Source organism: Camelus bactrianus, chromosome 8 (assembly GCF_048773025.1).
Source record: "Camelus bactrianus isolate YW-2024 breed Bactrian camel chromosome 8, ASM4877302v1, whole genome shotgun sequence".
Taxonomy (NCBI): domain Eukaryota; kingdom Metazoa; phylum Chordata; class Mammalia; order Artiodactyla; family Camelidae; genus Camelus; species Camelus bactrianus.
In genome coordinates, this window is record NC_133546.1 from 47,854,459 (window position 1) to 47,879,004 (window position 24,546).

A 24,546-nucleotide genomic window follows, 5' to 3' on the forward strand; every position below is an offset into this window, starting at 1 on the left:
ACCCCTCTGGTCATAACAGCACTATATACAATAGCCAAGACATGGAAGCAACCTAAATGTCCATCGACAGCTGACTGGGTAAAGAAGCTGTGGTGTATTTATATAATGGAATACTACTCAACCATAAAAACTAATAAAATAATGCCATTTGGAACAAGAATGATGATCTCTAGGTCCATCCATTTGTAAGTGAAGTAAGCCAAAAAGAGAAAGAAAAATACCATATGATATCACTCATATGTGGAATGTAAAAAAAAAGAGGACACTAATGAACTCAACTGCAAAACAGAAGCAGACTCACAGACATAGTAAACAATCTTATGGCTCCCAAGGGAAAGGGGGTGGGAAGGGATAAATTTGAGAGTTTGAGATTTGGAGATGTTAGCCACTATATATAAAAATAGATTTTAAAAAACCAAATTTCTGATGTATAGCACAGGGAACTATATTCAATATCTTGTAATAACCTTTAATGAAAAACACTATGAAAACAAATACATGTATGTATATGCATGACTGGGACATTGTGCTGTACACCAGAAACTAACACATTGTAACTGACTATACTTCAATTAAAAAATAAAATAAAATAGAGACTGTTACAAGAGACAAAGAAGGACACTACATAATGCTTACAGGATCAATCCAAGAAGAGGATATAATAATTGTAAATATATATACATCCAATATAGGAGCACCGCAATATATAAGGCAATTGTTAACAGGCATAAAAGGAGAAGTCGATAACACAATAATAGTGGGGGACTTTAACACCCCACTTACATCAATGGACAGATCATCCAGACAGAAGGTAATACAGGCCCTAAATAACACATTAGACCAGATGGATTAATTGGTGTCTATAGAGTATTCCATCTGAAAAGCAACAGAACACACACTCTTCCCAAGTGCACATGGAATATTCCCCAGAATCGACCACATGCTGGCCCACAAAAGCTAGCCTCAGTAAATTTAAGAAAATTGAAATTGTACCAAGGATCTTTTCTGACCATGACACTTTAAGGTTAGAAATCAACTGTAAGAAAAAAAAAACTGCAAAACCTGTAAACACTTGGAGGCTAAACAATATGCTACTAAACAACCAATGGATCATTGAAGAAATCAAAGAGGAAATCAAAAAATACTTTGAACAAATGAAAACGAAAACACAGCAATCCAAAACCTCTGGGATGCAGCAAAAGCAGTTCTCAGAGGGAGGTTTAGAGATACAAGCCTACCTCGGGAAACAAGGTAAATCTCAAGTAAACAACCTAACCTTACACCTAAAGCAGCTAAAGAGAGAAAAACAAAACCCAAAGTTAGTAGAGGAAAAGAAATCATAAAGATTAGAGCAGAAATAAATGATACAGAGACTGAAAAAATAGAAAAGATCAATGAAACCAAAAGCTGGTTCTTTGAAAAGATAAACAAAATTGATAAACCTTTAGTCAGACTCATCAAGAAAAAAAAAGGGAGAGGGCCCAAATCAGAAATGAAAAAGGAGAAGTTACAACCAACACCACAGGAATACAATGGATCTTAAGAGGCTACTCTGAGCAACTATATGCCAACAAAAAGAACAATGTAGAAGAAATGGACAATTTCTTAGAAAGGTACAATTTGCCAGGACTGAACCAGGAAGAAATAGACAGTATGAACAGACTAGTTACCAGTACTGAAATTGAATCAGTAATTTAAAAACTCCCAACAAAGTCCAGGACCAGATGGCTTCACAGGTAAATTCTACCAAACATTTAGAGAAGAGTTAACACCTATCCTTCTGAAACTACTCCAGAAAACTTCAGAGGAAGGAACACTTCTTTGTTTTTTTTTTTACTTCATGTATTTTGAACCTTTATTATTATTTTTTCCCAATGCAAAGCATTTTAATATGTTGTCAAATATACAGTTATTAGAATTATCTAAATATCTCTTATATAAAACTTGGTATATCACATTAGATGATTCTATAAAAGAATACAAATCACACATTGACAACAACCCCTGCAGTCCTAGAACACCCCTCATCAATAGTACAAATCACAAATACATTTTTAAAAAAGAAAAAAAAACACTGCTTAGACATTTAAACCAAAGTAACTTTGACTAGACTAAATACATTCATTCATCAAGTACAATAAATTTATCATAGTTACTAAGAATACAATTTTAGGTGCAATTTCACATGCTTTCATGTATCTTCCAGTTCAGCTCCCATACTGAAGTGTCTTTGTGCATACACCATTCTTATTTATACGCAGGTGCACCATATGTTATGCTTAAGACTGTTACACTTCATAATCAAACGTGTTAATATATATTGTAAGTGAACACCAGGCCAAAATTTAACCCCAATGATGACAAATTTTAACAGTTAAAAATACTTTAAAGTATATTCTAATTTGTCTAATTGCATGAATATTATTTCCTCTTACTAGACACTACTAAAATAAGTAATAAGAATTTAAATATTAACTTCAAAGGAATGGAGACTCCAACCTTCCTAAAATATTAACAAGCATTTTAAGTAACAATACAGTCATTTTGTAAACCAAAAAGTAATTTCATATTCATTGCCAAATTTAAAATGCCAGTGATTTGAAGATAGGTTTCAAGCCTAAAGTATTTCTACTAAATTGTAAAATACGATTTTTAAATGTGCAGTAATTTGCTCATGGACATGTAATGAAATGTTTTTCACAGTAATGTTATGTTAAAACACTACTCTAAAGGAACACTTCTAAACTCATTCTACGAGGCCATCATCAGCCTGATACCAAAACCAGACAAACAATCACAAAAAAGGAAAATTACAGGCCAATATCACGTGTGAATATAAATGCAAAAATTCTCAACAAAATACTAACAAATCGACTCCAACAATGCATTAAACCATGATCAAGTGGGATTTATCCCAGGGATGCAGGGATTTTTCAGTATCTGCAAACCAATCAGTGTGATGCACCACATTGACAAATTAAAGAATAAAAAACCATATGATCATCTCAAAAGATGCAGAAAAAGCTGTTGATAAAATTCAACATCCATTTATGATAAAAACTCTCCAGAAAGTGGCCATGAACAGGACATACCTCAACATAATAAAGGCCATATATGACAAACCCACAGGTAACATCATAATTAATGGGGAAAAACTGAAAGCATTTCCTCTATGATCAGAAATAAGACAAGGATGCCCACTCTCACCACTTTTATCCAACATAGTTTTGGAAGTCCTAGCCATAGCAATCAGAGGAGAAAAAGAAAGAAAAGGAATCCAAATTGGAAATAAAGAAGTAAAACTATCACTGTTCGCAGATGACATAATAGTATACATAGAAAACCCTAAAGTAGCAACCAGAAAACTACTAAAACTCATCAGTGAGTTTGGTAAAGTTGCAGGACACAAAATTAATATGCAGAAATAAGTTGCATTTCTATACACTAACAATGACATAGCAGAAAAAGAAATTAAGGAAACAATACCATTTACATTGCACCAAAAAAGAATAAAATACCTAGGAATAAACTTACCCAAGGAGGCAAAAGACCTGTACTTCAAGAACTATAAGACACTGATGAAAAGAAATTGAAGATGACATAAACAAATGGAAAGATATACCGTGTTCTTGATTGGAAGAATCAATACTATTAAAATGACCATACTACCCAAGACGATATACAGATTCAGTGCAATCCCTACCAAATCACCAATGACATTTTTCACAGAGCTGGAACAAAAAAATGTAAAAATTTATATGGAAACACAAAAGACCAAGAATAGCCAAAACAATCCTAAAAAAGAACAGACCTGAGGAAATCACACTCCCTGACTTCAGACTATACTACAAATCAAAACAGTATGGTACTGGCACACACACACACAAAAAAATCAACAGAACAGGATAGAAAGTCCAGAAATAAACCCACACACTTATGGTTAATTTATCTATGACAAAGGAGGCAAGACTATATAATGGAGAAAGGACAGTCTCTTCAATAAGTGGTGCTGGGAAAACTGGACAGCTACCTGTAAAATACTGAAATTAGAACATTCTCTAACACCATATACAAAAATAAACTCAAAATGTATTAAAGACCTAAATGTAAGACCAGATACTATAAAACTCCTAGAGGAAAACAGGCAGAACACTCCTGGACATAAATCACAGCAATGTATTTTTTGAACAAGCTTCTAGAGTAATGGAAATAAAAGCAAAAATAAACAAATGGGGTCTAATTAAAGTTAAGAGCTTTTGCACAGCTAAGGATACCACCAACAAAAAGAAAAGACAATCTACAGAATGGGAGAAAATATTTGCAAATGATGCAACTGACAAGGGACTAATTTTGAAAATAAAAAAACAGCTCATAAACCTTAATATCAGAACAAAAAACAACCTAATAAAAAAAATGGGCAGAAGACCTAAACAGACATCTCTCCAAAGAAGACAGACAGACGGCCAGCAACTACATGAAAAGATGTCAACATCACTAATTGTTAGAGAAATGCAACTCAAAACTACAATGAGATTATCACCTCACACCAGCCAGAATGGCCATCATTTAAAAGTCCACAAACGATAAATGCTGCAGAGGGTGTGGAGAAAAAGGAACCCTCTTCACTGTTGGTGGGAATGTAAATTGGTGCAGCCACTATGGAGGACAGTATAAAGGTTCCTTAAAAACTAAAAATAGACTTACCACATGATCCAGCAATCCCACTCCTGGGCATATACCCAGAGAAAAATATAATTCAAAAAGACACATGCACCCCCATGTTCACAGCAGCACTATCTATATACAATAGCCAAGACATGGAAACAACCTAAACGTCCATCAACAGATGACTGGATAAAGAAGTTGTGGTATATTTATACAATGGAATACTACTCAGCCATAAAAAATAATGTCATTTGCAGCAACATGGACGGACCTGGAGAATGTCATTCTAAGTGAAGTAAGCCAGAAAGAGAAAGACAAATACCATATGATATCACTTATATGTGAAATCTTTAAAAAAAAAAAAAAAAGACAAACAAACTTACTTACAAAACAAACAGACCCAGACATAGAAAACAAACTTATGGTCACATGGCAGGGGGAGCAGGTGGGAAGGCATAAACTGAGAGTTCGAGATTTGCAGATACTAACTACTATATGTAAAATAGATAAACAACAAGTTTATACTGTATAGCACAGGGAACTATATTCAATATCTTGTAGTAACTTATGGTTAAAAAGAATATGAAAACAAATACATGTATGTTCCTATATAACTGAAGTATTGTACTATACACCAGAAATTGATACCACACTGTAAACTGACTATACATCAATATAAATATATTTTTTAAAAAGATGCAGTGTGTATACACACACACACACACACAAAATGGTATACTACTCAGCCATAAAAAGAATAAAATAATGCCCCTTGCAGCAATGTGGATGGACCTGGAGATTGTTGTTCTAAGTGAAGTAAGCCAGAAAGAGAAAGAAAAATGCCATATGATATCACTTGTATATGGAATCTAAAAGCAAAAGGACAAATGAACTACTTACTATTTATTACCTAGATGATTGATTTCTGGAATATGTGTAAGCACATTTGACTGTCCTTTATAATTGGATTACTACATTCTGTTGATTCTTATTTTGTGGTTGACTTTATTCCTTTGATAACTATGTAAATTTAAAAAGCTAAAGCTCAAAAAAAAAAAAAAAGCTAAAGCTCCAAACTATTACTAGAAACAATGAACAGTACATATATTTAAATTATAAAAGGAAATATCCGGAATAAATAAATCCAAAGAGAGAGAATGCATATTGGTGATTACCAGGGGCTGGAAGGGCATGCCAATAGAGGGAAAGTGCTTAATGTGTAAGAGGTTTTATTTTGGGTGATTGAAATGTTTTGGAACTAGACAGAAGCGGTGTTTGTACAACACAGTGAATGTACTGAGTGCCACTGAACTGTTCATTAAAAAAAAAAACTCAGAAAAAGCCTTAATGAAACAGAGATAAGTGATTTACTTAATCAAATTCAAAGTAATAGTCAAAAAGACACTTACTAAGCTTGGGAGAAGAATGGATGAGCAAAGTGAAAACTTCAACAAAGAGATAGAAAATATACGAATGTACCAAATAGAAGTCATAGAGCTGAAAAATACAATAACTGCACTGAAAAATTTACTAGATGGTTCAATAGCAGGCTAGTTAAAGCAAAAGAAAGAATCAGTGAACTCAAAGACAGGGTAGTGGAACTCATCTAATCAGAGAAGCAAAAAGAAAAAAGAATGAAAAAGAGTAAAGAGGGACTGAAGGGACTGGGATGAAGTCAAACACACAATGTTTGCATTATAGGAGTCCCAGAAAGAGAAGAGAGAAAGGGGCAGAAAACTTATTTGAAGAAATAATGGGGAAGGAAACAGACATCAATCCAGGAAGTCCAAAGAATTTCAGATAAGATTAATGTACCCAAAGAAAGTCACAGTAAGACATATAATTGTCAAATTTAAAGATGAGGAGAGAATCTTAAAAGCAACAAGAGGAAAACAACTTGTTACATAAGGAGAACCTTGGTAAGACTATAAGCAGATTTTTCTCCAGAAAATTTGAAGACTGGAAAAGAGAGGCACAATATATTCAAAGTACAGAAAGAAAAAAAAATGCCAACCAAGAACACTCTGACAAAGTGTCCTTTGGAATTGGAGAGGGAGAGTTTTCCACACAAGCAAAAGCTAAAGGAGTTCATCACCACTAAACTGGCCTTATAAAAAATGTTAGAGAATTCCTAAAGCTGAAAGGAAAAGTTGCTAATTATAACAGGAAAACATATGAAAGTATAAATCTCATTGGTAAAGGTAAATATATAGTAAGATTCAGAATAATCTAATATAAAGATGGTCGGTTAATTACTTATAAAGCTAGTACAAAAGTTAAAAGACAAAAATTTATTCATGGGCACCCAGGATAAAAAGAGGTATAGTGTGATCCCACTTTTGGGTATATATCCAGAGGAAACTCTAATTCGGAACGATACATGCACCCCAATGTTCATAGCAGCACTATATACAATAGCCAAGGCATGGAAGCAACCTAAATGTCCATCGACAGATGACTGGATAAAGAAGTTGTGGTATATTTATACAATGGAATACTACTTAGCCATAAAAAATAAAATAATGCCATTTGCAGCAACATGGATGGACCCAGAGATCATCACTCTAAGTGAAGTAAGCCAGAAAGAGAAAGAAAAATACCATATGATATCACTCATATGTGGGATCTAAAAGAAAAAAGAGGACACTATGAACTCCTCTACAAAACAGAAACAGACTCACAGACATAGTAAACAATCTTATGGTTACTGGGGAAAGGGGGTGGGAAGGGATAAATCTGGGAGTTTCAGATTTGGAAATGCTAGCCACTATATATAAAAATAGATTTTTAAAATGTTTCTGCTGTATAGCACAGGGAACTATGTTCAATATCTTGTAATAACCTTTAAAGAAAAAGAATATGAAAACAAATAAATGTATGTATATGCATGGCTGGGCCATTATGCTGTATGTCAGAAATTGACACATCGTAACTGATGGTACTTCAACTAAAAAGAAAAAAGGTATAGTGTGACATCAAAAACATAAAACATGGGTAGGGAGAAGGGTAAACATGTACATCTTTAGAATGTGTTCAAACTTAAGTTAATATCAACTTAAAATAGGCTGTTACAAATGTAAGTTGCTTTATGTAAGCTCATGGTAATCACAAAGTAAAAACCTATATAGATACACAAAAGAGAAAGAGAAAGGAATATAAGCATACCACTACAGAAAATCACCAAATCACAAAGGAAAGGAGCAAGAAAAGAAGAAAGGCATTACAAAACAATCAGAAAACAGTGAACAAACAGCAATAAATATACATCTGTGAATAATTACTTTAAATGTAAAACTGGACTTAATTCTCCAAAGAACCGAGTGGTTGAATGGATAAAAAAATACAAGACCCACCTGTATACTGCCTACAAGAGACTCATGTGAGATGCAAGGACACCCACAGACTGAAAGTGAAGGAACGGAAAAGATATTCCATCAAATGGAAACTGAAAGAAAACTAGGGTAGCTACACTTATATCAGACAAAATAGACATTAAGACAAAGACTGTAATAAGAAACAAAGGTCATTATGTAAAGATAAAGGGGTCACTCCAACGAAAGAATAACATTTGTAAATATTTATGCACCCAACAAAGAAGCACCTAAATATATAAAGCAAACATTAATAGACTTAAATGGAGAAAATAAATAGCAATGCAATAATAGTAGGAAACTTTAATACCCCACTTATTATCAATGAATAGATCATCCAGACAGAAAAATCAATAAGGAATTATTGCTTTAAAAGATGCATTAGACCAGATGGACTTGACATATACAAAATATTCTATACGAAAGCAATATACATTCTTCTTAAGTGCACGTGTAACATTTTCTAGGATAGATCATATGTTAGGCCACAAAACGTCTTAAATTTAAGCATATTGAATTGTACCAAGCAGTTTTCCAACTGCAATGGTATGAAACTAGAAATCAATTACAGGAAGTATGAACTGGAAAACTCATAAATATGCAGAGATTAAACAACATGTCACTAAATAACCAATGGGTCAAAGAAGAAATCAAAAGATAACTAAAAAATACCTAGAGATAAATGAAAATGGAAATAGAACATGCCAAAACTTATGAGATGCAGCATAAACAGTTCTAAGAGGGAAGTTCACAGTGAGAATGCCTACAGTAAGAAACAAGAAAGATCTCAAGTAAACAGCCTAAATCTACACCTAAAACTAAGCCAGTAGAGGGAAGTAAAGATCTGAGGGGAGATAGAAGAGAGAAGATGGCAGACTAGAAGGACGCTCGCAGCTCACCCTCTCCCACAAATGCACCAAGACTCACATCCACAGACCCACTCAGTCAACCAGAGCACCTGCGGAACTCCGACAGAACGTCGCCCTCTTCAAAAGATAAAGACGCCAAAAATCTGGTAGGAGAAAAGGGAAAAAAAAAAGAACAAAAGGCAAAGCAGAGCGGGACCAGTCCCGTGGGGAGGGAGCGGCAAAGAAGGATTGGCACTCGTTCGCTGGGTCTCCCCTCTCCAACTGAGAGGCCAGCGGACGGAGGGGGAGCCTCCAAGGCTCGGATCTATAGGGAGCAGCCCTTGACTGACAGGACTAAGTTAAACAGGCACAGGGTGTCCCCCCGACACCCAGCCTGAGACGCAGGCCGGCAGCTGCGGGCAGGGCCAGGCTGCCCAAGCCGGGCAGAGGACGGGGGCGGCTGCACGGAGGCAGCCCTGGGGGACTACAAGGGGCGGCGCGCAGTGGCTGTGGGTGTACAGGGCAGAACAACCTGGTCCCTCCATAAAACAACACAGTTGATGTGCCCTGGGGGGAAAGGTGCATACCCCCATCTCTGAAAACTCGCGGAAAGTTTTCAGGGGAAGAGAGGCGGGGCTCAGGCACAGCCGCCATATCCTCCGGCGCTTAGCATCCAGGCGGTAGTGGGGGCGAAACCTGCATCCGCACCGAAGGGCTTAGCAGCCTCAAAGGCCAGACTGAGACTTGTCTACAGCCCGAGGCAGATAGGATCCTTCCATCCTGGTCCCTCAGAGAACTTGCTCCGCCAAGACAAACAAGGAGCTGAGTTTTGGCCCGGAGCAGGGACAAGGCTGTCCCTCGGTCTTCCCCGAGCCCACCTGCGGAGCGCCGACCCAAGGTGGAGCGCTCAGCCACACAGAGCAGCGGAGCGACCGGCGCCAGGAGAGGGAGGGCAGCCCCCCGCCTTTCCGGCAGGAACACAGCCCCTGATCACGGTGTTGGGAGGGGGCGTGGCCCGCCCTCCTACCTGGCCAGTCTGCAACATCTGACTGCAGCATCCGGAGGGACAGTGACCCGCCCGCCCACAGCAGAGGAGAGCTGCACCTGACCCAGTGTTGAGAGGAGGCGCGAGCTGCTTGCCGACAGGTGCTGGGAGCAGCACAGAAGAGGGCGCCAACGGAGGGCCTCTGAAAACAGCAAGCTGAGCTTCCAAAACAGGACGAAGACAGAAAGACTTCACTTTAAAAGCACACAGACTCCAGAACAACACCGACACTCGCCCCCACCTTTTTTTTTTTTTTTAATCTGTTTTTACCTGTTCTATTTTCTATTACCCTCTTAATTTTTACTTCTTAATTCATTTCTATTTCTCTTGGGTTTTGATGTCCTGTTATTGATTAGACACTGGTTTCAAATACATTTTTTCATCTTTTCCCCTTTTTTTTTTTCAAAGGTTTTAAAAGGACGTCTCAACCCGATTGATATTCTGCTTCAACTCACTCTTCCATTATTCATTATACACTGTTTTCAAACCTTCTTTCTCCCTTCTTTTAAAATTCTTTCTCTCTCTCTTATTTTTTCTTTTTTTCCTAAGTCTTATTCCTAAATAGGCATTAGATAGATAAACTCCTTAAGGACCAGATAACTGATACTCCATAAACCACAGTGCCAGAGAGATATGAGCAAGATGAAGAAGCAGAGAAACCTTTCCCAATTAAAAGAACAAGAGAAATCCCCTGAAAGAAAAATCAATGAAATAGATATCGATAGCCTACTAGATCAAGATTTCAAAAAAGGAGTGATCAAAGTGCTGAAGGAATTAAAAGAGATAGTGTTTAGAGATATAAAATATGTCAAAAATGAAATTGAAGCTATAAAGAAGAGCCAAGTAGAATGGGTAAACTCATTGACAGAGATGAGGAATGATCTAATAGCTGTGCAAAGCCGATTAGATAATGCAGAGGAATGAATTAGTGACCTAGAAGACAGGACAATAGAAAGCACCCATTCAGAAGAGCTACAAGATAAGCAAATAAAAAATAATGAAAATAGCATAAGGGACCTATGGGATAATCTAAAGCGTCCCAATCTTCGCATAATAGGGGTCCCAGAAGGGGAAGAAAGATCAAAGGGGATTGAAAAGGTTTTTGAAGAAATCATGACTGAAAACTTCCCAAACTTAAAGAAGGAATCAGATATCCAAGTACAAGAAGCTCAGAGGGTCCCAAACAGGAAGAACCCAAATAGACCCACACCAAGACATATCATAATCAAGATGGCCAGAGTCAAGGATAAAGAAATTATTCTAAAGGCAGCAAGAGAAAAGCAAAGAGTGAGTTACAAGGGAACCCCCATAAGGCTCTCAGCTGACTTCTCTACAAAAACACTACAGGCCAGAAGGGAGTGGCAAGATATACTCAAAGTCCTGAATGAAAAAAAGATGCAGCCCAGGATACTTTATCCAGCAAGGCTATCCTTTAGGATAGAAGGAGAAATAAAGAATGTCACAGACAAGTAAAAGCTGCAGGAGTTTAGCAACAATAAACCCATGCTAAAAGAAATATTGAAAAGTCTATTCTAAATAGAAAAGCAGCAGGATGCTACAGAAATGAGAAACTCACAATTGGAAAGGTGATAACTCATGAATTACAAATAAAATAAACACGAAATTATAAAAGAAGACATACAAATCACTGAGAGTGGGAGAGGGAGGCAGGGAAATATAGAATTTTTTTCTTTCTTTTTCAAATTTTTTTAACGGTAGGATGGGTTTGAGATCATGTTACTATCAGTTTAATAAAAATAGTTATAGTAATGGGCTAATAGATTTACGAAAAAGGGTAACCACAAGACAAAAACTTACAAGGGAGTCACAAAAATTAAATAAAATCCATGATAATACAAAGGAAAATTACCAAACCACAAAAGGAAGAAGAAAGGAACAAAGAGGATATACCAATTCAACTGCAAAGATAAGTTCAAAGTGGCAATAAACACACATCTATCATTAATTACTGTAAATGTTAATGGACTAAATGCTCCAGTCAAAAGACATAGAGTGGCAGACTGGATAATAAAGCAAGAACCTTCAATATGCTGCATACAAGAGACCCACTTTAGGGAGAAGGACACATATAGATTGAGAGTGAAAGGATGGAAAAGGATATTCCATGCAAATGGAAAAGCCAAAAAAGCAGGTGTTGCAGTACTGATTTCAGACAAAATAGACTTTAAAACAAAGGCCATAAAGAAAGACAAAGAAGGACATTTTATAATGATTAAAGGAGTGATACAAGATGAGGATATTACACTCGTTAATATATATGCACCCAATATAGGAGCACCTAAGTACATAGAACAATTACTAACAGAGATAAAGGGGGATATTGATGGGAATACAATCATAGTTGGAGATTTTAACACTGCATTAACATCACTAGACAGATCTTCCAGACAGAAAATAAACAAGGCAACAGAGAAATTAAATAATACAATAGAAAAACTAGATTTGGTGGATATTTTCAGAGCATTACACCCCCAAAAAATAGGATATACTTTCTTTTCAAGTGCACGTGGAACATTTTCCAGGATCGATCATGTACGTGGGCACAAAAGAAACCTCAACAATTTTAAGAAGATAGAAATTATCTCAAGCATCTTTACTGACCACAATGCCATGAAACTGGAAATCAACAACAGAGAAACAAAGGAGAAAAAAAGGAAAGCATGGAGATTAAACAATATGTTACTGAAAAAACAATGGGTCAATGAGGAAATCAAAGCTGAAATTAAAAAATACCTTGAGACAAATGATAATGAAAGCACAACCACTCAAAACCTATGGGACACAGCAAAGGCAGTGCTAAGAGGGAAGTTTATAGCGATACAGGCCTTCCTCAAAAAAGAACAATGTCAAATAAACAATTTAACCCACCACCTGAATGAATTAGAAAAAGAAGAACAAAAAGCCCCAAAAAGCAGCAGAAGGAAGGAAATAATAAAGATCAGAGAGGAATTAAATACGATAGAGATTAACAAGACCATAGAAAACATCAACCAAACCAAAAGCTGGTTTTTTGAAAAAGTAAATAAAATCGACAAACCTCTCGCCAAACTCACAAAGAAGAAAAAAGAGAGAGCACAAATTAGCAAAATAAGAAAGGAAAATGGAGAAATTACAACAAACAAAATAGAAATACAGAATATCATACGAGAATATTATGAAAAACTATATGGAACCAAACTGGATAACCTAGAGGAGATGGACAAGTTTCTGGAAACATACTGTCCACCAAGACGGAATCAAGAAGAAACTGACCACCTGAACAATCCAATCACTAGAAAGGAAATAGAAATAGCACTTAAAAACCTCCCTACAAATAAAAGCCCAGTACCAGACGGCTTCACTGGGGAATTCTACCAAACATACAAAGAAGAACTCATACCAGTCCTTCTCAAACTCTTCCAGACGATTGAAAAGGAGGGAATACTCCCAAACTCATTCCATGAAGCCACCATCACCCTGATACCAAAACCAGGTAAAGACACTACAAAAAAAGAGAATTATAGGCCAATATCACTGATGAACATAGATGCCAAAATCCTCACCAAAATATTAGCAAATAGAATCCAACAACACATAAAAAAGATTATACATCATGACCAACTGGGATTCATCCCAGGGACACAAGGCTGGTTCAACATATGCAAATCAATCAATGTAATACATCACATCAACAAGAGAAAGGACAAAAACCACATGATTATCTCAATCGATGCAGAAAAAGGGTTTGATAAAATTCAACACCCATTTATGATAAAAACTCTCGCCAAAGTGGGTATAGAGGGAACATATCTCAACATAATAAAAGCTATATACGACAAACCTACAGCCAGCATAGTACTCAACGGTGAAAAACTCAAAAGTTTCCCACTAAAATCTGGGACAAGACAAGGATGCCCACTATCACCACTCCTATTCAACATAGTCCTGGAAGTCCTAGCCACAGCAATCAGGCAAGAGAGAGAAATAAAAGGGATCCAAATTGGAAAAGAAGAGGTAAAAGTGTCACTATATGCCGACGACATGTTACTATATATAGAAAACCCTAAAAGGTCCACACAAAAACTACTAGAGCTGATTGAAGAATTCAGCAAGGTAGCAGGTTACAAAATTAACGTTCAAAAATCAGTTACATTTCTTTACACTAACAATGAATCAACAGAAAAAGAAAGTAAAGAAACAATCCCCTTTAAAATAGCACCCAAAGTAATAAAATACCTGGGAATAAATCTAACCAAGGAGGTCAAAGAATTATACACAGAAAACTATAAACCATTGATGAAGGAAATTAAAGAAGACTTTAAAAAATGGAAAGATATCCCATGCTCTTGGATTGGAAGAATCAATATTGTTAAAATGGTCACACTGCCCAAGGCAGTCTACAGATTTAATGCAATCCCTATCAAATTACCCAGGACATAGTTCACAGAACTAGAACAAATCATAATAAAATTTATATGGAACATTAAAGACCTAGAATTGCCAAAGCATTACTGAAGAGAAAGAAAGAGGCTGGAGGAATAACTCTCCCAGACTTCAGACAATACTACAGAGCTACACTAATCAAGACAGCATGGTACTGGTACAAAAACAGACATATAGACCAATGGAACAGAATAGAGAGCCTAGAAATGAACCCACAAACTTTTGGTCAACTAATCTTTGACAAAGGAGGCAAGAATATACAATGGAATAAAGACAGTCTCTTCAGCAAATGGTGTTGGGAAAACTGGACAGCAGCATGTAAAACAATGAAGCTAGAACACTCCCTTACACCATATACAAAAATCAACTCAAAATGGATCAAAGACTTAAACATAAGACAAGATACAATAAACCTCCTAGAGGAGAACATAGGCAAAACATTATCTGACATACATTTCAAAAATTTTCTCCTAGCAGAAATAAAAGCAAGAATAAACAAATGGGACCTAATGAAACTTACAAGCTTCTGCACAGCAAAGGAAACCAGAAATAAAACAAGAAGAAAACCTACGGAATGGGAGAAAATTTTTGCAAGTGAAACCGACAAAGGCTTGATCTCCAGAATATATAAGCAGCTCATATGACACAATAAGAAAAAAATAACCCAATCCAAAAATGGGCAGAAGACCTAAACAAGCAATTCTCCAAGGAAGACATACAAATGATCAAAAGGCACATGAAAAAATGCTCAGTATCACTAATTATCAGAGAAATGCAAATCAAAACTACAATGAGGTATCACCTCACACCAGTCAGAATGGCCGTCATTCAAAAATTCACAAATGACAAATGCTGGAGAGGCTGTGGAGAAAGGGGAGCCCTCCTACACTGCTAGTGGGAATGCAGTTTGGTGCAGCCACTATGGAAAACAGTGTGGAGATTCCTCGAAAGACTAGGAATAGACTTATCGTATGACCCAGGAATCCCACTCCTGAGCTTGTATCCAGAAGGAGACCTACTTCAGGATGACACCTGCACCCCAATGTTCATAGCAGCACTATTTACAATAGCCAAAACATGGAAACAGCCTAAATGTCCATCAACAGGTGACTGGATAAAGAAGATGTGGTATATTTATACAATGGAATACTACTCAGCCATAAAAACCGACAACATAACGCCATTTGCAGCAACATGGATGCTCCTGGAGAATGTCATTATAAGCGAAGTAAGCCAGAAAGAGAAAGAAAAATACCATATGAGATCGCTTATATGTGGAATCTAAAAAACAAACTAACAAACAAACAAAAACAAAGCGTAAATACAGAACAGAAATAGACTCATAGACAGAGAATTCAGACTTGTGGCTGCCAGGGGGGCAGAGGGTGGGAAGGGATAGACTGGGATTTCAAAATTGTAGAATAGATAAACAAGATTATACTGTATAGCACAGGGAAATATACACAAAACGTTATGGTAGCTCACAGAGAAAAAAATGTGACAATGAGTGTGTATATGTCCATGTATGACTGAAAAATTGTGCTGAACACTGGAATTTGACACAACATTGTAAAATGATTATAAATCAATAAAAAATGTTAAAAAAAAGATCTGAGAGGAAATAAATGAAATAGAGATTCAAGAGATAATAGAAAAGACCAATGAAACTAATAGCTGTGGTTTTTTTGAAAGAAACAAAATAAACAAACCTCTAGCTAGATTCACCAAGAAAAAAAAAGAGGACCCAGATAAATAAAATCTGAAATGAAAGACTTTACAACTGATACCACAAACATATAAAGGATCATAAGAGAGTACTATGCACAATTATACACTAACAAATTGGACTACCTAGAAGAAATGGATAAATTCCTAGAAACATGCAACCTACTAAAAATGAGTCATGAGAAATAGAAAATCTGAACAGTTGATTACTAGTAAGGAAATTGAATCAGTAATCAAAAACTTCCCAACAAACAAAAGTCCAGGACCAGGTGAATTAGTAGGTAATTTTACCAAACATTTAAATACATACCAATCCTTTTCAAACCCTTCCCCAAAATTCATTTTATCAGACCAGCATTACCCTGATACCAAAAACCAGAGATGGACGCCACAAGAAAAGAAAGTTACAGGCCAATATCCGTGATGAACATAGATGCAAAAACCCTCAACAAAATATTAGCACACTGAATTCAATATATTAAAAGTATCAAACACCATGATCAAGTGGGATTTACCCCAGGGGATACAAGGATGTTTCAATATCTGTAAATCAAACAATGTGATACACCACATTAACAAATTAAAGAAAAAAAAATATGATCATCTCAATCCATGAAGAAAAAGCCTTTGACAAAATTCAACACCCATCTGTGATTAAAAGAAAAAATCTCTCAGCAAAGTAGGCATAAAGGGAACATACCTCAACATAATAAAGGCCATATAGGACAAACCCACAGTTAATACCATATTCAAGGGTGAAAAGCTGAAAGCTTTTCCTCTACTATCAGGAAGGAGGCAAGGATGCCCACTCTTACCACTGTTATTCAGCATAGTACTGAAAGTCCTGGTCAGAGCAATTAGGCAAAAAAAAAAAAAAAGAAATAAAAAGCATCCAAATCAGAAAGGAAGTAGTAAAATTGTGACTATTTGGAGATGACATGATATTATATGTAGAAAACCTAAAGTCTCCACCAAAAAAACTCAGAAATAATCAAATTCAATAGTTGCAGGACACAAAATCAATACACAAAAGTCTGTTGCACTTTTATATACTACTAATGAACTATCAGAAAGAAATTAAGAAAACAATTCTATTTACAGTTCCATCAAAAAGATTACCTAGGAATAAGTTTAACTAAGAGGTGAAAGATTGTAAGACTGATAAAAGAAATTGAAGACAACACAAAGAATATTCTGTGCTCAGAAATTGGAAGAATTAATATTGTTAAGATGCCCATACTACCCAAAGAATCCACTACCCCAAGATTCAATGCAACCCCTATCCAAATTCCAGTGGCATTTTCACAGAAATAGAAAAACATCCATTGTAAAATTTGTATGGAACCACACAGACTCTGAGTAGCCAAACAATCTTGAGAAAGAAGACCAAAGCTGTAGGCATCATGCTCCCTGATTTCAAACATTATAAAGCTACAATAATCAAAAAACAGTATAGTATTGGCATAAAAACATTCATAGATCAATAGAACAGAACAGAGTCCAGAAATAAACCCACATATATATGGGCAATTAACTTACAAGAAAGGAGCCAACAGTAAACGGAGAAAGGATAATCTCTTCAATAAATGGTGTTGGCAAAATTGGGCAGCCACCTGCAAAAGAATGAAAGTGGATTATTATCTTACACCATTTACAAAAGTTAACTCAGAACAGATTAAAGACCCAAACATGTAACCTGAAACCATGAAACTCCTAGAAGAAAACAAAGGTGTAATCTCCTTGACACTGTGTTGGGGGTGATTTTTTTGGTTTTGACACCAAAAGCAAAGGCAATAAAAGCAAAAATCAACAAGCAGAACTATGTCAAACTAAAAAGCTCCTGCACGGCAAAGGAAATCATCAAAAACATGAAAATGCAATCTACCAAAATAGAAAAAAATACTTGCAACCATATATCTGAGAAGGAATTCATATCCAAAATATATGAAAAACTCATAACTGAATAGCAAAAAAAGAAATAATCCAATTAAATAATGGGCAGAGGATCTAAATAAACATTTTCCCAAAGACATACAGATGGCCAACAGGTACATGAAAAGGTGCTCAACATCACTAACCATCAGGGAAATGCAAATTAAAGCCACAATTAGATATCTCACATCTGTAAGAATGGCTATTAGCAAACAGACAAGAAATAGTGTTAGTGAGGTTGTGGAGAAAAGGGAACACCTGTGCACTCCTGGCAGGATTGTAAATTGATGTGGCCACTACGGAAAATAGTATAGAGGTTCCTCAAAAAATTAAAAATAGAACTACCATATGATCAAAAAGTCTCACTTCTAGATAATTATCTGAAGGAACTGAAAACATTAACTTGAAACGATTTCTGTACCTCCATATTCATTTCAGCATTATTTACAATAGCCTAAATGCTGGACAAAATAATGGATAACCTAAGTCCATTGATGGATGAATAAAGAAAATTTGCAATATATATATGTATATACACATAAACACACACACACACACACACACAGTGGAATATTATTCATCCATAAAAAAGAAGGAAATCCTGCCATTTGCAAGAACATAGATGGAACTTGAAGGCATTATGCTAAGTAAAATAAATCAGAGAAAGGCAGATACTGTATGATCTCTCTTGTATGTGAAACCAAAAAAAAATTTTTAAATTAACTCATAGATAAGAGAACAGATTAGTGGAAGCCAGAGGTAGCTGGAAGAGGAGGGAGAACAGGGGGCAAAATGGGTGAAGGTGGTCAAAAGGGACAAACGTCCTATTATAAAGTAAATAAGCCCTAGGCTTATGGTACAGCATGGTAACTATAGTTAATAATACTGTATTGCATATTCAAAAGTTGCTTAGAGTAAATCTTTGAAGTTCTTATAAGAAAAAAATTTATAATCAAATGTGGTGATGGGTGTTAACTGGTCTTGTGATCGAGTCACAAGTCATACATATATTGAATCATTATGTTGTGAACTAATGTTATATGGTAATTATATCTCAATTAAAAAAATAAAGACCCTAAGCAGAAAATATATTTCAGGAATTAATAAACTGAAGGAACAGAGCAGGACAAGTGAATAACAGGCCATGGCAAAGGATGCCATTTCAGTCAAGAAGGTCATCAAGGACTTTAAGGAAGTAACATTTGCACAAAAACCTGAACCTAGCAGGACAAACTGGAGAGGACAGGACGGTTCAGCCCAGGTGAGGCCATTCATGGTGCTGAGCAGCGAAAAACAGGGTCAGAACACGGGCTGCAGGGGACGTGAAGGGAAGCAAGAGCACCATATGGAGAACAGACGGTCTTAGCGCTGTTAAGGAGTTTGAGGGTTGGGGCAGCAGGAACCCACCGCCACAAAGAACTCTGACCTGCTAACTCCTGGATGAACCTCAAAAACACTATGCTTAGAGAAAGAAGCCAGACACAGACGACAGCGTCCTGTATGATTCCATTTATATGAAACGTCCTAACAAGGCAAAACTAGAAAGACAGAAGAACAGAGATAAGAGGTTGCCTGGACTTGGGGGTGGAAATGGGCTCATCTAATTAGGCATTAAGGATCTTACTGAGGTGATTAAAATGTTCTAAAACTGGATTACAGGAATGGTTGCACAACCCAGTAAATTTACCAAAAAAAAAAAGTCATTAAACTGCACACTTGAAAATGGGTAAATTGGAACTTCATGGTATGTAAATAATGCTTCAATAAAGTTGTCAAAATAAACTCTGGTAGTAAATAAAAAGAAAAGAGAAGGTCTGTATGAGCACCGTCAGGAAGCGCGACCTGGAGGATTGCAGTGTCGAGCAGGACAGGCAGGTGACAGGGAGCAATGGCGAGGAAGGCTTGTTCATCAGGTTCGGGCAAGGAGGACAAGGGCTGTTTTGAGCAGGGTCCTTGGGAGGGTTCACCTCTCAGGACACAGCTGTCCCTCTCCCCTCTACCGAGTCTGGTCCTGTATCAGACTGCTCATACCTTGTCTTGCAAGTAACGCCCTGAATTCACTCCCCAGGAGCTCAGGGCCACCTGCAGCCGCATTTCTGCAGCAGCTGAAGGCAGGCAGGAGGCACAGGGGTGCACAGGCTCCGTTTAACGCCGGGGGAACACTGAGAGAGCTTATCATTCTCTCTGCTGCTATTATGGGAGTTATTAATGCCAACCAACCCTAGGAATTGTAAACAACCCACCTGAATGGTCATATGTGATTTAGAAAGTGATTTACGTTTAGTTGGCATTGAAAGTATATTACTGGCCTCTGGTTGCAAAGGCTTTGGTAAGTATCAAAGGCAAGAGCTTCCAGTCACTTTGAAGAGGGAGTCAAACTGAGACCAACCTGAAAACAAGGTCAGCATCCAAACACAACGCTAAATTCTGGGGGAAATGATGGAAGTTAACACATGTAATGCCACGTTACCTCCCGCAGAACATTCAGGTGCTGTCCCTGTGAATGGCATTTTCCAGAGTGCCGGTTCCCCACAAACTCAGTCGCCAGAAGTTGCACATACCTGATGCTCCAGGAACACCAGGAACTCCCCAGCCCTGCCACTGCTCCGGCCTTGCTTCACAGAGTAAGGTTCCCTCCAGTTCAACCAAGAAGAGCTGTTACGTGGGAGGGTCTTTTGAGAGGGACGGTGATTGGGCGGGGCTTCATCACTTGTTAACACCTGAACTTCTGAGCTGATTGTGTTGTTTCCTAGTGACTAGCAAGGCTGTGCCCGCATGTGGGTGGAAGTGGGTTTCAGGTTTATCTGCCGATGGAGAGAAGTGTTGGGATACAGTAGGAGGTTCTGGGAAGGGATGATTCCAAAAGAGAATTTGGGGAACAGACACTGCAGACAGGGTTTCTCTACCTCTCAGTCTCACTCTCCGGTCTCAGCCCAGGAGAGCTGTTACGTGGCCTCACCTGTCATGGAAGAATTTACTCCCCACAATCCTACAATATCAAGAGCCCCAGCTGAGAGCAATGATCAAGGTGGTAAACAATTGATCCTTGGTTAAAGAGGTATCTGCCTGGTTTCTCCACTGTAAAGTTAACCATTTTTCCCTCCTGAAGATTATCTCGTAAGTTAAGGATAGTTATATTTTACCTAATTTAAAATACATATTTAAATGCTACCTTGTAGTGGAGAGCGTATAGCTCAGTGACAGAGTACATGCTTAGCATCCATGAGGTCCTGGGTTCAATCCCCAGTACCACCATTAAAAAATAAACAAACTTAATTACCTCCCCCCCATAATCTGTTCTTTAAAAAATTTATTTTTAATTTAAAAAATTGACACTTTGTGGGAAAATATTCGAGACAAATTTTAATAAAAGATATACACAAATAAGATTCTTGTGTGTCCTACCTCAACGAATAGTCCTTTTCTGTTTCCTAAACCTAGACGAGGTCTTGATATTTCCTTCTTAAATCCAGTCAGCAACAGGTTCTACCAATTCCACCTACTCAATGTGCCTCAGCTGTGTCCTCTTCTCTCCATTCTCACCGTGTTTCATAATTTGTCTCCCTGACTCCAAATCTTGCTCCTCTCAGATTCTATGTACCCACTAACCCCAGAGTGAGCTTTAATAATGAACTCATGTACAAAACAGAAACAGAGTAGCAGACATAGTAAACAATCTTATGGTTACCAGGGAAAAGGGGGTGGGAAGGGGTAAATTTGGGAGTTTGAGATTTGCAAATGTTAGCCATTATACATGAAAATAGATTTAAGAAACATTTTTTTTCTGTATAGCACAGGGAACTGTATTCAATATCTTGTAATAACCTTTAATGAAAAAGAATATGAAAACAAATATATGTATGTATATACATGACTGGGACATTGTGCTGTACACCAGAAACTGGCACAGTGTAACTGACTATACTTCAATTAAAAAAAAAAAAGCACGTAAGATCAGGTCACCTCCAGCTTGGAACATTTAGTGGCTTCCCACTGCCCTAAGCAGAGATGATTTGTGTAGCAAAGCCTGGAACGGGCCCTCTGGATGAACTGCAGATAAAATGATCCCCTTTGTAGCTGAACAAGTTAATCTCCCAGCTGCAAATCAGAATCCACTGGGGAGCTTGTTAAAAATATAATGTCATTCTAAGTGGAGTAAGCCAGAAAGAGAAAGAAAAATACCATATGAGATCGCTCATATGTGGAATCTAAAAAACAAACTAACAAACAAACAAAAACAAAGCGTAAATACAGGACAGAAATAGACTCACAGACAGAGAATACAGACTTGTGGTTACCAGGGGGGTGGAGGGTAGGAAGGGATAGACTGGGATTTCAAAATTGTAGGATAGATAAACAAGATTACACTGTATAGCACAGGGAAATATACACAAAATGTTATGATAACTCACAGAGAAAAAAATGTGACAATGAGTGTGTATATGTCCATGTATGACTGAAAAATTGTGCTGAACACTGGAATTTGACACAACATTGTAAAATGATTATAAATCAATAAAAAATGTAAAAAAAAAAAATAAATCCACAGGCTTCTACTCACAGGGATTCCGACTCAGAGAAGGGACCTGCGATCTGTACCTGTAACCAGTCTCCCAGGTGACCCAGATGGGGAGTGGAAGGGTAGTCAGCTGAAGAATCACTGATGAAACGCACCAAAATGATATTCATTCTTAGCGGGAGCCACAAGAAAATTTTTCTCTAGTTTCTAATTTTCTGTAATGCTGTTGCAATCCTGTCGTAATTATTAAACACACCCAAATTTATTTAAAATTCCATTAAATAAAAAATCAGCCAAATAAGAAGCCCTGGCATATTCTAACTTCTGTTGAATTTGTGCATATTACAAAAATGTTATAATTGTTCTTTCTTAGGAAAGTGATCATTTTATTTCCTAAGACTCATTAAACTTAAATCCCTAGCGCTATAGGTATAATTCTTTTGGGATTGTGATATGAAGCTATTTTAAATCTCCCAACCACTGTGAATGTTCTACAGAGGCATTTACCAAGCTCTGGTCCTCATATTTTAAAACTCTGGCTGGCCGGTGTGCCTGGCCATGGCACCTCGGGTGCCAACTATGTCTCAGTTTGGCACCTGAAGTTTGAAAGACAATCAGTTCCACACTAAATAATGTCTTTTGAGTCATTCCAAAGATTTGAAAATGTAAATAAAAATTAAGCAATTTCAAAAAACCCAAGCAAGTTATTGTTTATGTCAAGTTTATTATACTTCTCTAGGGATTGAGAAATTCCAAAACCCCTATGTCTGATTAATGGAATGAATGTCCCAACAGTCATCCTTAGCCTCATTTTTAAGCAAAATACTTATTACACAATGAGTGTTAAAGTCAAATAGTATATATTTGAAATATATAACGTGAACACATATTTTATCTCCCAACAAAATAAGAGGAGTGGCATTTAATCAGACTTCTTTTTTTTAACAGTCAACATGCACTCCCTCCACTTCTGGAAAGGTTTTGCAGTTAAACTTACAGGGGAGATGCTGGCAGAGAGAGGAGATGGGGAGCCAGGAGTCGGTCCATAGTGGCCTGTGATGGGCAGTAACCACCTAGTTCCCTAAGCTTCTCTCTTCTGAGTCAGGACCACACAGAATGTGCCTCCCCACCCCCTACCCCCGCCAAATGCTAATTCCTCCCCCACCTCTTCCTTTCTTAGTTTTTCTCTTGTAACAAAAGTATATATTTTTTATCCCTCAAGGAAAATGATGCAAATTATGACAAAATCTTGGTTAAGGAATGGAGTTTCTTCGGGTAATATTTTCTGCTTTGGTTAATTAATGAGGAGAATGTAGGTATTGAGATAGAGCTTTGTCACAAACTCTGGCCATATGCAAAACAAAGAAAAATGGAAAATGCCTGAAGTGGTGATGTCTTCTGAAAATTCAATATTTTGCTATGTTTAACTATTTCCTTTGGAGTCTAAAATATAAATCCAATAAGCTCCAAATAAGTGAGTCATAAAATCAACTGAGAGAATTAATCAGGGATTTCTTCACTAGTCAGTTTAAGCCTGTGTGGAATTTTTCATTTGGGATTACTGCAGCACTTTCATTAAAAGGTAATTGATTGAGTCATTACCACAGCGCCAAGCCACACTGCATTTTATTTGTTTGGGGTTTGGATCTTGGGAGAACTCTGGGCATCTTTCAAAATTGAACAAGACATCGAAAAGTAGAAACCAGAAAACATAAAAAGCTTCAAAGGAGCAGAGAAGGCGATGTTGAGCACTTGGATGAACTGCTGGAGTCGAGGCTGAATTCAGCCCTGAGTCTGCCGGGCCCTGGATGGATTGGGGTAAATGACCCTAAACGTCAGGAGCCACAAAAGAAAAGTCCTATTTACCTCAAAGGGCTATAATATACACATGGGTTTTCAATGGGCAAATGCCCTCCCTGACTAAGTGCAGCCTCTTCCTCTAGCTGGTCTCTCTCCAGCCTCCTTCTAGGGTCCAGGCCTCTGTGACCCAGTAATGCC

At 37.2% G+C, this 24,546-nt stretch overlaps 1 protein-coding gene across 1 annotated transcript in view; it reads right to left on the reverse strand.

Moving 5' to 3' along the window:
• The window catches only part of LOC123619803 (uncharacterized), a 132,974-nt gene that overhangs the window by 23,288 nt on the left and 85,140 nt on the right, over positions 1 to 24,546 (reverse strand). The window contains exon 3 of the mRNA XM_074368576.1: positions 17,637 to 17,710. The gene's annotated coding sequence lies outside the window, so the exon portion shown is untranslated. The remainder of the gene's footprint in view (positions 1 to 17,636; positions 17,711 to 24,546) is intronic.